The sequence below is a fragment of the Tenrec ecaudatus genome, chromosome 13 (assembly GCF_050624435.1).
Source record: "Tenrec ecaudatus isolate mTenEca1 chromosome 13, mTenEca1.hap1, whole genome shotgun sequence".
In the NCBI taxonomy this organism is placed as follows: Eukaryota; Metazoa; Chordata; class Mammalia; order Afrosoricida; family Tenrecidae; genus Tenrec; species Tenrec ecaudatus.
Window position 1 is genome coordinate 83,683,851 of NC_134542.1, and position 10,871 is coordinate 83,694,721.

Here is a 10,871-nt window from a genome sequence, read left to right on the forward strand (position 1 = left end):
ACAAATGAAATAAATTATGTGTTCCTGCAATGGGATAGTATGCAACCAGAAGAGAGAATTAAGCATATCTCAATGTGCTGTTACAAAACTCTCCCCAAGGTAAGTTTTTTTAAAAAAATTTAATTGGGTTAGCAATGAGTCCCTCTCTCGCCCTCTCACTCTCCTGCCCTCTCGTGCCTCACCTCCACGTGGACCACCAAGAGGAGCTGAGATTGAAGAAATATGGATGCCATCACTAAACTAAGCATTGTTTTTACCAGCTTTGTCGTCTTTCAGCTTCTTTTCCACTTTCTAAGTTCTTGGTTTTCAGCAAAAGTTTCTCCAGCTTTTCCGAGGCTCAGCTACGCCAAGAAGATCGAATGGAACTCCAGGGTAGTGTCTACATGCCATTCTTTATTGGTCGGAATCTTTGGCCTGTATATATTGCTTTTTGATGAACCTTCTCGAAATGATCCCCTTTGGGGTGATTCTTCGCTTGTGAATGTGAATATTTCTATTGCATCAGGCTACCTCATTTCTAATTTGTTGCTTATCATTTTGTATTGGAGAGTGATCGGTGACAAAATATTTGTCCTTCACCATTGTACAGTGCTGTACGCATACTACTTTATCCTGACCTACGGAAGCCTGGGGTGTATTGGGAACGTCCGCCTCCTGGCAGAGCTCTCCAGCCCGTTTGTGAACCAGCGGTGGTTCTTCGAAGTTCTGCAGTACCCGAAGTTTTCCAGAGCTAACGTCATCAATGGAGTGCTCATGACACTGGTGTTTTTCATCGTCAGGATTGCTGTGATACCGCCTTTCTACTTCTTCATATATTCTGTGTGCGCGACAGAACCGTACAGCCGGCTTGGGCCGCTAATACAGTATTCCTGGATCTCTTCCTGTGCTGTCTTAGATGTAATGAATGTCTTGTGGATGATCAAAATCACGAAGGGATGCATCAAAGTCATCTCCTCCACCCGACAAGAACAGGCCAAGAATCCTCTTCAAAATGGAAAAACTGACTAAAAGTGGGAGATAGAGAAGCAAACTTCATTCCAGCCTGGCATTTATAGCTGCTGATAGGATGATATCTTGGCATGTTCCTGTGTTTCTTTATTAATTATAAGTGTTATCCAGAGTTTCCGTGTGAATAGTTTTTTAACTCTAGAAAGTAAAACTAAAATTCGGTTTTTTCTTCAAGATTTCCTTTCTGCTTTTTCTTCTGCATTCTAAGGTTTAAATGAAAATTTACAAATATATTGGTGAATCTTTTAAGAAACCTTTAAATCTGCATTGGTATTTTTCTCTATGCTAATTAAGTACACTTGGTTTTACATCATTAATTCTGTTGAAAGAATGGAAAACCGCTTTTAAACCTATAAATATTTCTCAACATTTTTTTTTGCACTATACTCCTTTCCATGACTGTCAAGACCTATATAAAGCTTGCGTTCTACATTGTCGAAATGTTGTTTTCTTCGACTCTTAGCAGTGGAGGAGCCCGCGGGGCATAGGATGTTTTGAATGGGACAGAGAGCCGGGAGGTTGGTGGGTTCCCCTCCATGGAGAAGGCTGAGACCGTCTCCTCCCGTGAAGGAGCAGGTCTGTTCTCTTAGGGGGCTGCTGTAAGTCTGAATAGTCCGGACGGCAGTCATTTCTCTTGGTTGCTTCTCAGAAGTGATGTAATTTTCATTTCATGTATATAATCTATTAATGATGAAGTGTTTTACTTATTTGGGGCATGTTTAATTTGCATAGTCGGATTTGTTAGTTGTGGAAAACACTTGCTGCCCCCCTCCCCCCAGACATCCATTTCGTCTTTCTGTTTTAGGCATTGTGTCAAGTTACTGCCTTTTAATTTTACAGTAAGGCTTAAGACGGAGTTTATAAATCTCCTTCCGAAGTGAATGAGTTCGCAAATGCATGCTGATAATATCACTCTTTAGACCAACAGGAGCATCATACAGGAAAGAGCTTTAACACTGCTGTTCCTATCTACCTCCCTGGCACTGTTTTCTATGAACAATAAATTCCAGTCAATCTCGGTTCTTGCAGATTCCATATTTGTGAATTCCCCTACTTGCTAAAATTTATTTATAACCCCCAAATCAGACTTCCTGGATCGAGCAAGCAGTTAGTATATTTAGTGGCTATCTGAAATGTTGGAGATTGCAGCCCCCTCAAAGGTGCCTCTAAAGAAAGGCCACCTGTCTGTGACTATAAACGGCTGGTGACTCTTTGGTTTTGTCTTCTTTTGGGTGTTGTTCATCTGTGTGCTTGCTATTGCTTTAGTTCGTTCAGCTCAGTAAAATCATACATTTAGCTATTACTGCCTTTATTTATTTTTCTCTAATATTTGACTGCAATTATTGTTCTTGCCTGGGGAAAAATAATTAATTCGACAGTGGCGAATACTTGAACTTAACTGAACCCGAACCAAAAGACCTAATCCATTCAGTTTTTACCTTTAGAAGAATTTTCAACTTTCTCACATTGTTTATATTATGGTCAGGAAGCTGGCTGAATATAACCAAGACCTTTGATTTGATTTCATGTCCCAAGATAGACAGAGCTTAGAAAAATTAAGTTTTAGGACACTTAAAGAAAATACTGGAAATCTCAGTCAATAACTAAATGATACAATGTGATTGTCTTATATAGGGACACTGCTCTTTGAAAGACTTAAAATAATGTGAAATATAGTCTTCTGTTTTTGAGTTAACTAGTATGATAGCGATAATTTGCTACTAAATTTAGTGCCTTCCACATCGGGCACTTCAATGTGTATTGGTTGGTTAAAGGGGTAGGAAAGTAAGCGATTTTATCTTGTTCTTGCTGTTTTGCAGAAAAAAATGGCTTTTTAAAAGGAAACCATTTATATTATAAGACTATTTTGGAAATTCATTCCTTTAGAAAGAAATAAATCTTGAAATAAAAAAATTTTTAAATTAATAAATCTTTTAATTGGGGCTCATACAACTCTTATCACAATCCATACAAACATCAATTGAGCAAAGCACCCTTATACATTTGTTGCACTCGTCATTCTCAAAATTCACCTTCTACTTGGGTTCCTGGAATCAGCTCAGTTTCCTTTTTTTTTTTTTTTTAAAGAGAAAACAGACAAGGTGCATACTGAAATGCATATGTGTGTTTACATGTGATTGCATGTATGTACATAGACAATCTCTGGGAGGAAATACAAATATCTTATAACATTGATATAGCCTGGAAAGAATTAAATTAAGTGAACAAAGATGCAACAGAAATTATACTCCGTGACTTTAGAATTTTGATCCATTTAAATATTTTATTTTCAAAATGAAAATTGAATTGCAATTTTGTCACGTGGGATATTTTAAATTACCCTGAATTATTTTCATCTCAATTTTTTTCCTCTATCACAAACCAGTATGAGATCTTCCATCTAATAATAACACTCTGGTTGTACTTCTGCGATGCTTGAGAAACAAAATCTGTTACTCCTGCTGGGAACTGAACGGTTGTCAGCATTTGTGGGCAGCAGTGGGTGAAGAGCTTTTGAATGTAAGGCATATAAACTAAATACCAAAGTTGAACGTATTATAACATCATCGTTGATACTGGAGAAATCTTATGTCAATGACATTTATGAAGATATCAGTGATGCACTTTCTTTACGACACAGATGAGGGCAAGGTTCTAAATATCAGCTTTATGCTATCCGTTCTGTCAAAATAGATGAAAGATATGAAAAGAGAGGGGTAATGGGAATTCCAGACTGAATTTCAAACTAAGCCTGGGTCCCTTTCTAGTGGTATGTCTTTACTGGAATGGAGAGAGGGGATTATTTTTCTAGGTGTTTAAGTACTTCTTTCTTTTATATGTGTTTAGAAACCCAAACCATTATGCACGTTCAAAAGTAGGACATGAGTTTAACATCCACCTAATAACAAATAACTAACTTTTATGTAATTAACCAGGTTATGTGTGTCATAAAACTCTGATGTTACACAATGGTGATGTGAAGAAACTTGTTCAAGTATATCACACTGAAAATGTCAGAATAAGTCCATTTGCCTCCAAAATTTGTATCCGGGGAATGCCATCATGCTCTCTATCATCGACCTAGTTATTGTTTCTCCCAAATTAGCTCACTTGGTGGATTTTTAGAGTTATTTAGAAAGCATATTCCTGAAGTCTTACCGATTACTATGTGAACACTGAATTTCATAAACAAATGGAGTGCAATGGATGCCCTCAGCTGCTGGCCCAAAATTTGGTGATTCAAAACCACCCAGCGGTGCCTTACTCCCCTCAATGCAAGAATATTTTGTTTTATTAAACTGGCATTCCATGATGCTCCCCTTCCTGACACAATTGCTGAAGACAAAGCGGGTGCATAGCAAATGTGGAGAAGAAAACTGATGGCGCCTGGCTATCAAAATATATAGTGTCTGTGTCTTAAAGGCTTGAAGATAAACAAGTGGCCATCTAGCTGAGAAGCAACAAAGCCCACATGGAAGAAGCACACCAGCCTGTGTGATCACTAGGTGTTGATGGGATCAGTTTTCAGGCATCAAAGAACAAAAAATCATATCATTGTGAATGAGAGGGAGTGCAGTGTGGAGACCTAAAGCCCATCTGTAGGCAAGTGGACATCCCCTTACAGAAGGGTTTCGGGGAGGAGATGAGCCAGTCAAGGTGAAGTAGGGTCAGGGTGCAGTATAGCACCATTGAAGCATACAGCTTTCCTCTAGTTCTTAAATGCTCCCTCCACCCCCACTACATGATCCCAATTCTACCTTACAAATCCGGCTAGACCAGAAGGAAACACAGGGAATCCATGACAAATAAAACCCTCAGGACCAATAATGAGAGTAGTAATACCAGGAGTGGAAGGGGAAGGTAGGGTAGAAAGGGGGCACCGATCACAAGGATCTACATATAACCCCCTCCCTGGAGGATGGACAACAGGAAAGTGGGTGAGGAGAGATGTCAGACAGTGTAAGACATAACACAATAATGATAATTTATAAATTATCAAGGGTTTGTGAGGGAGGGGAGAGAGGGAGGGAGGGGGGAAATGAGGAGATGATACCAAGAGCTCAAGTAGAAAGCAAATGTTTTGAGAATGTACAACTATGCTTGACACAATGGATGAATGGATGGATGGATGGATGGATTGTGATAAGAGTTGTATGAGCCCCCAATACAATGATTTAAAAATAATCCATCACTGAAAACCTATGGAACTCTGGTTTACTCTGATGCCCTTTGGGTCACCATGAGTTGGACTTTATTCACCACCAACTGGTTTTTGGTTTTTAGCTTTTAAATAGGCAGGGCATGAGTCAGCACTCTTCAGAAAGGGAACCAGAGAGTTGGCATAGAAGACTGCACCAGCAGAGGAACTGCTGGTGAGAGCAGGAGGAGGCTGTTGTGGAAGTTCTGGAAGTACATGATGAAAGTTAAAGGAAGATGTAAGGAACAGACTGTTTTTGTTTGTTTGTTTGTTTGTTTGTTTTTAGGGAAAGAGGAACAGTATTTGAAGATAAAATTGACAGGAAACCTCTGAAACCTTTGAGAGTGAAAGATTTGTTTGGCTTTTCCCCACATCTGCTCTCGTGCTAGCTGCTTGTTCATAACCCATTCGGGGCCACTGCTCTCCTCTTCCCGGCTACTCAATTGGCCGGGCCCTCCTGTGACTTTCTTGATGTCGCTAATGTACATGCATGCGCCGCCACCAACACTCCTCATCTGCAGGCCATGACGAGTCAGAATCATCTTGGCAGCGGCAGGTTCGGTTCAATGGGTCTGCTTCTATTCATGGCAGTTTGTCAAATAGAATCCATTCTCCCATTCTAAGCAGCCCAACCCATCAGTAATTTAATTAACTTATTTTTTAAGGAGAACATTTGTTCAAGTATTAAACAGAATAAAGGAAAGACCCAGACTTATTTTCCATATGGGGGTGGGACCATTGAGACTGGATCATCATGGGTCCCGAGGGTCTGCTGATGCACAGAACTATAGAAAGGACATGGGAAGTCAAGGCAAACAGGCACGCCATGCGGCCACCCACAGGTTATTCTCAGTAGGAATGCCTTTCCCAAAGGCTGAGTGAGTCAGTCTACAGAATGCGAGAGATGGATTCTAACCGTGCATTTCTTGGTGTGTTTGAAGATCTGCCATACCTTCTCCTTGCTCATCCTCCGGATTCCACACACACACATCTCCCAACAGCAAACAGTAAAAGGTAACTCACATGAAAGAAGTGGAACGTTTCCCCACATGTAACATAATCTGCACAGAATCTAACCTCAAGAGAAATAACTGCATATCTTTTTATACAAAGCTGTGTTGATTCCCACTCTGTTCATCATTCTGCTTCCAAGCATGCCCCGATTGCTATAGAGCTATAAGACAGGATCTATTGCCCTACTCTTTTCAAGTGACTACAACCCCTTCCTACGCAAAGATGAAGCCACCTGGTGGCATCGTGAGTAAAGCACTGGGCCGCTAACCACCAAGTCTGAAGTTTGAACTCAGCAGCCGCTCCCTGGGAGAAGGATGAGGCTTTCTGCTGCCAGAAATACTTCACAGCCTCTGCCACCCACAGAGGCAGTTCTACCCTGCCTTACAGTGCTGCTGTAAATTGGCATTGACTTGATGTCAGTAGATTTGGCTTGGTTTGGTCTATAGATTCGCCTAAGGAGTCCTGGTAGCATTGTAGGCTAGATGTTGAACTGGCAATCGGAAGGTTGGCCGTTCAAACCCACTAGCTGTTCTCCTTAGGATAAAGGTGAGTCTTTCTGCTCCTGAAAAGAAGCTCTATGTGAGTCTGTCTGCTCCTATTTCAGAAGCTCTATGTAGTGGCAGTGGGTTTAGGATGATGTTTGTGTATGTGGAGCGGGGGGTTGTTTATAAATTGAGTGGAAAGTCCTTTTTCCATTATATTTAGTTAGATACTTTTAGGTACCTGAATTCATTCATTAAAGAAGCCAATATTTGTAGCTTAGTTTTAATAAAACCTGCTATTGCAGATATCATGCAGCCACGGAGGGCAAACAAAATGCTTAAAGAGACCCGAGAGAAAGTCTTACATTGAAAAGACACAGAAAACGCAGCCGCATTCAAACACAAATTTTTTTAACTTTTCAATATGTTGCGACACATAGACAAAGATAATGTAAAGTATACTATCATATGATGACTCCTGATGACATTTGAAAATCCACTGCCTTACAAATTACAAGCACATAATTCCCGGGATTGTGGCCTGATGTGCCCACAGCAGTACACTTAGGTGAACTCTGAGCTCCAGGGTACAAAAAGTGTGAAGCTTTCTGTGTTCCCATTCCTTCATTTCATGTCTTCCATGATTTTTCCTACTGACACATACTTGTTCATAGCCAAATGGCCCAGCCTGTAGTCCTGGGGCAGAGTGGTTACAAGTGGGCCTGCTAACTACAAGGCCAGCAGTTGGAAACCACCAGCCACCCCAAGGGAGAAATGTGGGCTTTCTACTCCAGTAAAGCGTTAGTCTTGGAAAACTAAGGGGGCAGTTCTACCCTACCCTATACGTGGCCATGAGTGAGAACTGACTTGAAGGCAGTGAGAATGGCCAGATCTCTAATCGGAGAGATTTTTATACCATCATGCAGCTTATTCTACTACGGAAGAGAGAGAAGTTTTAAACATAAATTGTATCAAGCTCATCATAGAAATGGGTGCAGATTGTGACATGAATGAGCAATTCGTTTCTGAGCATGTGGAGGAGTGTGAGGGCTGAGCAGTGCCTGTGTGGAGAGCAGCTCACAGAGGCTGGGCACCTGACCTCGACCTTGAAGGACGGTTCGCCTGAGGAAAGCGTTCGTGCAAAGGTTCTGTTGTGAAAGTAGCATAGTCATTTGTAGGGAGTTGCCTCAAAAAAAAAAAAAAGCCAGCTGACATTGTCAAGGATTTCATTTTACCAGGATCCACCATCAACATTCGTGGAAGCAGCAGCCAAGAAATCAAGTGACATATTGCACTGAGCACAGCTGTTTCACAAGAGCCCTTTAAACTGTTGGAGGGCAAAGATGTCACTTTGAGGACCAAGGGACATTTATGGCGCCTGGCCCACACATGGCTACTTTCCATGGCCGCATTCGCATATGACGGCTGCACACAGAATAAGGAAGGAGAGAGAAGGCCCTTGGATTGTGGGGCTGGTGAGGAATATGGGAAGTACTTTGGACTGTTCGAAGAACCAGCGAACCTGTCTGGAGGAAGTACAGCCAGAATGCCCCTCAGAAGCACTCATCTCACCTACTGGACGTGTTATCGGCAGAGATCCGTCCCTGGGGAAGGACATCACACGTGGTCACGTAGAAGAGCAGCACGAACGAGCCCTTAACTCGATGGACTGGCACAGTTCCTGCAAACATGGACACAACATAACGATCGTGAAGATGGCCCAGGGCCCAGGTGTTCTGCTCTGCACAATAGAGTCACTACCAATCAGAGCCAACTAGTTCATAACAATTATTCATGATTTGGACTTGAAACTGGAGGCCAAGTTTCCACCATAAAGAAGGGGTGGAAGATAAAAAGCCGTGTTCCATGTCCAGAGCTTGATCATAGAATTCTCTATTATGATAAAATTCTGTATTCACAGACCTCAAGTCAAGTCTGACGCCAAGTGACCCGTAGGAGAGAGAACTGTGGCATATGGTTTCCAAGACTGGCAATCCTTATAGGAGTAAACAGTCATAGCTCTCTCCCATGGAGCCGCTGGTGACTTTTAGCTGCCAAAAGTGCTTACCTCCTGCTCTACCACACATCCTTTCTACTATGATTTAGAAAAAAAAATCAATCCCATTGCTATCAGTTGTTTCTGACTCAAATAGAGTTTCTGAGATTGGATATCCTTCTGGAAGAAGCAGACTGCCACCACATCTTTCTCCTCTCAAGGGGCTGGTGTGTCCTTTTCATGCTTACCCCAGTGTGCCACCAGACCTTTTGTGTTAGGATAGCCCCAGCCAAATTCACTCCCGCTGAGTTTATTTCAGCTCACGGGTCTTCTGCCATCGCTGTTCAGTGGGCCAGCTCTTCTTGAGATGCTCTTGAAGTTCACGTGGGAGAGCCTCGGGGTCCTATTTGGGCTCTCATGGACTTGCTTTCGTTTTCTTCAGCTTTATCTTGAACTTACATTTGAGCGATTGATGGTCTGTTTCATGGGGTTTTAGCTGCTGATATTGAGCTTCTCCATTGTGTCTTCCCACAGATGTGGTCAATTTGATTTCTGTGTATTCCATCTAGGGAACTCATGGGAACTCCAGGTTCACGTCTATCACCAAGTCCATGTTTTCCAACTCTTTGTTTCCAACATTTGCATTCCAATCACTAATAACTATCACTGATAACTATTATGATTGCATGTTTGATCAATTTCCAACTGAAGTCACTGGTAAAATTCTTCAGTTTCCTCATCACTAGCTTTTGTAGTTGGTGCATAAAGTTGAATTATAGTTGTATTGATTGGATTTCCATAAAGGTGGATAGCTATCATCTGGTCACAGAGAGCATTGTACTTCACGGTGGATTTAGCAAGATCCTTTCTGACCACGAATGTCACACCATTCCTCTTGATTGTGTTATTCCCAGCGTAGTAAATCATATGGTTTTCTGATTCAAAATAGCCAATGCCAGGACATTTAGGCTAATTAATGCCTAGGATTTTCCTATGTTCCATTTCACTTTTGACCACTTCCAATTTTCCTTAATTCGGACTTCACACAGTCTAAATTTCAACCATTAGAAGACTTTTGCAGCGGGTTCTCTTTATCTTGAGTCGTGATCCAGCAGCAAACGAAGGTCCCGAAGACTCCGCTCCCACAGGCTTTATCGGACTCACGGGTCACCATGGCTGACTCCCCTCCAGGAAATCAGCTCCTCTGCAGTCACATTTCAAGTGCCCTTGGATCTGTTGGGGCTCAGCTGCTAGCAGTACCTTCACCAGTGCTCTGCTTCCTTTGTTTAAGCGCTCAGTATCTGACAATGCTTCGAAGCTCTGCACACGGGTTTCAGTGGCTTCTTCCTCTGAAATGGAGAGCTGAGTCCTTCTTCGTTGCCACCTTGAGAGGTGTCAAGTGTCTCTGGCAAGAACACTCTCAGTGTTCTGCAAGTTGAACCCAAAGTGAACACACCCATTTCATTGTGACATCTCATTTCCTGGGTGATACTATTAAATCCACTCTCCTCTTCCTGCCAGAAGTAGCACAATAAGTTGACATCATCAGTATGTATTTTGCTCAGTAGGTTAATTTCTGCACTCACTATGCCCAAGCACTGTGATCTTGAACAGGTATTGCGAACAGGTCAGCAGTTTGAAACCACAAGCTTCTCTTTGGCAGAAAGATGAGGCTTCCTGCTCCCATAAAGACTTACAGCCTCAGGAACCCAAAGAGGAGCTCTCCTCTATCCTACAGGGTTGCTAGGACTCAGCATTGACTTGAGAGCAGTGATTTTTTTTTTCTAATGCAAGTCATTAAAAAATGCAATCTAAACTGACTTTCACCTAAAGGTAATGGACCTAATCATCTTAGCTAACAAGAATACAAGGGAATTCTAATTCTTGGAAGGACTTCATCCAGACTCAGATGTCTCGACCCTCAATTTCTCCTTCTCTTTCTCTCTGATCGATTTTGGCTTTGTTTCCCAGCAGACTCTTGCCGTGTGGTTGCCAAATTACCATAGGAACTTGAGTTTTTATCTTCACATTCAAGTTCAGACGGAATGGGGACACTCGGGTGTGCATGGGGATTGGGGGAAGAGATAGAGATATTCAGACTTCTTGGTGGCTCACTTCAAGTCCTGAAGTTACAAGTACTGTAACTCAAGCACTGTCATCACATGGGGAGCTG

The 10,871-nt window shown here is 42.0% G+C and overlaps 1 pseudogene; it reads left to right on the plus strand.

The window, feature by feature from the left end:
• The first annotated feature begins 215 nt into the window (after nucleotides 1-215).
• Nucleotides 216-1,065, plus strand: LOC142423886 (TLC domain-containing protein 4 pseudogene; annotated as a pseudogene).
• The last annotated feature ends 9,806 nt before the right edge of the window (nucleotides 1,066-10,871 follow it).